The sequence below is a fragment of the Papio anubis genome, chromosome 5 (assembly GCF_008728515.1).
Source record: "Papio anubis isolate 15944 chromosome 5, Panubis1.0, whole genome shotgun sequence".
Taxonomy (NCBI): Eukaryota; Metazoa; Chordata; class Mammalia; order Primates; family Cercopithecidae; genus Papio; species Papio anubis.
This window is the reverse complement of record NC_044980.1, coordinates 75,905,340-75,909,999: the sequence shown is the minus strand read 5'-3', so window position 1 is coordinate 75,909,999 and position 4,660 is coordinate 75,905,340. Positions and strand designations below refer to the sequence as shown.

General features: G+C 37.7%; 1 pseudogene across 1 annotated transcript; it reads right to left on the bottom strand.

Annotated features, from left to right (window-relative positions):
• Positions 1–358: 358 nt before the first annotated feature.
• Positions 359–1,764, bottom strand: LOC101008740 (annotated as a pseudogene). Its single transcript, XR_648162.4, has one exon. The product of XR_648162.4 is annotated as a 40S ribosomal protein S25 pseudogene (transcript).
• Positions 1,765–4,660: the final 2,896 nt, after the last annotated feature.

Below are 4,660 nucleotides of genomic sequence, written 5' to 3'. Positions count from 1 at the left end.
TGTGGCCAAGAATTTTACATTTGTTATCTCATTTAAGTTTCATGAAAGTCTCCATTTACAGAGAAGAAAACTAAGACTGAAACCACCTTGCTCAAGCTCATTGAGCTAGCAAGTGGAGGAATTAGGGATGCAAAACAAGGTCTGCATGCCTCTGGGGTCCATGCCCTTAACTATGATGTCATATCGCCTTAGAATACTAAATCAGGCTGGGAGTACTCAGAAGAATTCAGAGCTTCTGAATTTCAGATTGGTCCATACTTGACTCACCTGTGTTTTCAAAGTGAATGTAGCTTCAGAATTAGGGAACTTGATAGTGTGAACCCCCTGCAAATCAGCAGCAGAGCACAGACGCCTAGACTTTTTTTTTTAATTTAATAAAGTTTTATTTTTCCAAATGTTCAGTTGGTTGGACCTATTCATGCATCTTCACCAGCAGCTGGAGCATCTCCGCCCTTGGTATTTCTGGTGTAAATTACTTGAGCTCTGTGCTTTGAAACCAGTTTGATACGTCCTTTACTAAGGAGCTCCTGAAGGGCTGCCCTGGCCAGGGAGCCTCGAATCTTCAGTCTCTCAGAGACCACTGCTGGGATTATAAGTTTATAGTTGGGAACTTCCTTACAGAGTTTGTCATAGGTGGCTTTGTCAAACAAGACTAAGTTATTGAACTTGTCCCGAACTTTGCCTTTGGACCACTTCTTCTTTTTGGCCTTGCCCCCGGATTTGTTCACCGGGTCTTTGTCTTTCTTGGCCGACTTTCCGGCGTCTTTCTTCTTCTTGTCGTCCTTGGGCGGCATTGCCAAGCTCTGAGAGCAGCAGAGGACACCGCAGCCTTGCTAAGATGTCAGACAAAAAAAAGGGGATGCCTAGATTTTTAATCTAACTCTGCCATTTACTGACAATGTAAATGAGATGGTTTGGCTGTGTCCCCACCCAAATAATTCCCATATGTTGTGGGAGGAACCCGGTTGGAGGTAGTTGAATCATGGGGGAAGGTCTTTCCCATGTTGTTCTCGTGATAGTGAGTAAGTCTCACGAGATCTGATGGTTACTGTAAGGGGGAGTTTCCCCGCACAAGCTCTCTTCTCGTCTGCCACCATATGAGAGGTGCCTTTCACCTTCTGCCATGATTGTGAGGCCTCCCCAGCCACGTGGAACTGTAAGTCCAATAAACTCCTTTCTTTTGTAAATTGCCCAGTCTTGAGTATGTCTTTATGAGCAGTGTGAAAACGGACTAATACAGTAACCTTGCATATCTTATTGACCTTCTCCGAGCCCCTATTTCTATTTCATTAGCATTGGAAGAATAAAATCTTCACTGTCTATGTAATTGTTTTTGAGGAGTAAGCCAAACTGCATATATTATAAAGTACAAAACGATAGTATACATTATGACTATTTTGTGATTTTCTCACGTATTCTGCTTTTCCATGGAAATAATGAATTGTAATAATGACGGACATCTATTATTGTTGCTGTTATTATTGCTAATCCTACATAAAGCAACAGGATTAACTATCTATTAATTAGGGAGGGAATAAGAAAAAGGAAAAATGTTCCAGGATTCATGGTCATTTTGGGAAACTTGATAATTTAGTACTGGAATAAGACTTTAGGACTGATCTTGGCAGGATAGCCAAAGGGCTGTGCCACCATGAAACTTAGAAAGCTCCATTTTTGCCAGGCACAGTAGCTCATGCCTGTAATCCCAGCATTTTGGGAGGCCAAAGCGGGCAGATCACCAGGTCAGGAGATTAAGACTATCCTGGCCAACATGGTGAAACCCCATCTCTACTAAAAATACAAAAATTAGCTGGGCATGGTGGTACTTGTCTGTAATCCCAACTACTCAGGAGGCTGAAGCAGGAGAATCACTTGAACCACGGAATCGGAAGTTACAGTGAGCCGAGTTTGTGCCATTGCCCTCCAGCCTGGCCACAGAGCAAGACTCCATATCAAAAAAAAAAAAAGAAAGAAAAGAAAGAACGCAAAAAAATAAAAAAGGGAAACATTCCACTTCAATTTTCTCATTTGTAAGATTTAAAAGTATATTTTAAACAATGTCTTTCATTCTCCCCTCAAAAAAAGGAAATAAATCTTACTAATGCAGAATATGCATTAGACAATTTGATTCTTTTTCTGTACTTGAATGAATAAAGAACCTATTTTTATAACCATAGAATTGCTTGGAATGGAATGGTTATGGAGAAGGTTACATGTAAAACAATTGAAAAAGTAGAAAATAAAATTATTTACAAAGTCAATTAGAAAAATCCATTAATAAAAATATTCCATCAAAGTAATGAGGTGCAGATCTATGGGATTCTTTACCACACTGATGTTCCAAGTGCAATGTTAATATCTTTGTTTTAAAGTCCTAGCATTTCACATGCGTGTATTTTTCTAGGTTTGATTGCAGTTAAACTCTAGGTCCCAAATACCAGCTATATAGGGACATAGCTTGTTGGATTTTCAGTAACTTGTAGAAAAACAGCATGAAATAATTTTTTTTAAAATGTGCCCAGATCTAAGGTACAGAAGTTCTAGGTTCTAGTACATGTTAGCACTATAAAAGTAACTATAACATACCATGTTTATCAATTTAAATATTATCAGCTTAACAGGAATAACAATATATGCTTGGTTTTCTTCAATTTTACTGTAAAGGTAAAACAGAAGGACTTCATAGTGCTTGGTAAATTTTAAACAACTTATAATTATACTAATCCCCTTCCCCAAAGTTTCTGCATATATCTTCAATTTTTCATTTTCATAACGTAAATCATTGAAGTTTGAAAAAACAAAAACTCGACTTGTTCTTTTCTGACGGCACTGTGGATGGGATGTGTACTGACAATGAGGTTGCTGAATCAAATGGTTATTTGCTCTCAGTTTTGTTTTCCAGGAACCCATCTACCATACATTACTTGGAAAACCAGTTTTTAAGGCTTTTTAAATGTGCCCTTAATATCGTTTGGTTGTTGCTACTTAGAGGAAACGCTTCAGAGAATCCTTTAAAGTGGATTATAATAATGCTAAACATATTTAAAAAATCATTATTAATTCTAATACTCCTTCTGTATGTTTAAGGATGGCCTGCACACTTTAAAAAAGGACCCATAACTGTTTTAAGCGTCAAAATATTTCTATTATTTCTTCAAAACAAAACACAAATTAAATTAGTAAACCTTTTCCCTTTCACCATACTGGCAGGCTAATCATGTGAACTGAAATACGGATAATAAAGCATATCTGGTTCTCATTTCTGAACTCAACACCAGATGTTGTTTTCAAGGTTTGTCTTTTTTTTTTTTTTTTTAACTTTCATGAAACCATTTCAGTCCAAAGGTGATGGGGGAACTCCTTGCAGACCAAAATTTTTAATTTTATATTTTACTATTAAGCCATCCTTATGGTGAACATTTCCAGTGAATGATCCATAATAACAAAAGAGATCTTTTATATATATATATATATATGTGTGTGTGTGTGTGTATATATATCTATGTATGTATATATAGTCCTTTTAACCTAGAATATGGGATAAAAACGCGCTCCCAGTAGAAAGTTCCTTAAGAAGTCCCTCACACTCTGCAGTGGGAGAGGGAGGAACTTGGGAAGAGCTTGGCATCACAGGAGACTTGTGAGACTTCGTTTTTGCAGTTAGTATTTGCTCTGAAAGCTTGTGCTGGGGACAAAAATGAGTCATCTGTTATGGGGAAGCTCAACCATTCATGAAACAAAAAAAAACTTACCTTAAAACATCATATCCAAGTTGTTGCTCAAAGGTCTTTTTTAGACTTTTTGTAATTGGAAGAAAATATAATTTCTGACAACTTTTTTCTTTTTTTGAGACAGAGTCTCACTCTGTTGTCCAGGCTGCAGTGCAGTGGCAAGATCTTGGCTCACTGCAGCCTCCAACTCCCAAGTTCAAGGGATTCTCCTGTCTCAGCCTCCCAAGTAGCTGGGACTACAGGCACCCGCCACCACGTCCAGCTAATTTTTTCTATTTTTAGTAGAGATGGTTTCTGCCATGATGGCCAGGCTGGTCTCAAACTCCTGACCTCAAGTGATCCACCCGACTTGGTCTCCCAGAGTGCTGGGATTACAGGCGTGAGCCACGGCGCCAGGCCTCAATTTCTGACAACTTTAAGGAAGCCATTAGCCCAAACAGAATTATCAAATGTTAAAATACCTGAAATTATATTCCCAAAGCAATGGGACAAACCCATGATGTTACTCTTTGTTTAAAATAAGTTTTATAGGTATGTGCATTTAGCTATTTATTAACATGACATTTAGCGAATCTATCTATCTTATTTTAATATAAAAAAGGGAGTTGAGAGTTGTGAATCGGGCTGTATATAAACTAAAAGAGGATCTACTAACTTATTAATTCAACAACGTGTATTGAGGATTTAATGTCTACCAGGCACTCGATAATGAAGATCTACGATGTATACTTAAAACTTAGAATCTATAAAGAGAATCAAGCATGAGAAAACGGCAATAGTATGTCATAAAAACTCTAATAGAGTACTGGACAGCTCTGTGTTCATTCTGCATTCATGCGTATGCATATGTGTATATTTGTACACAGTGTGCATTGGTCACCTAATATATGCTGAGCTTCGGAGATACATATAGTGGTGAAAAGTGAGCA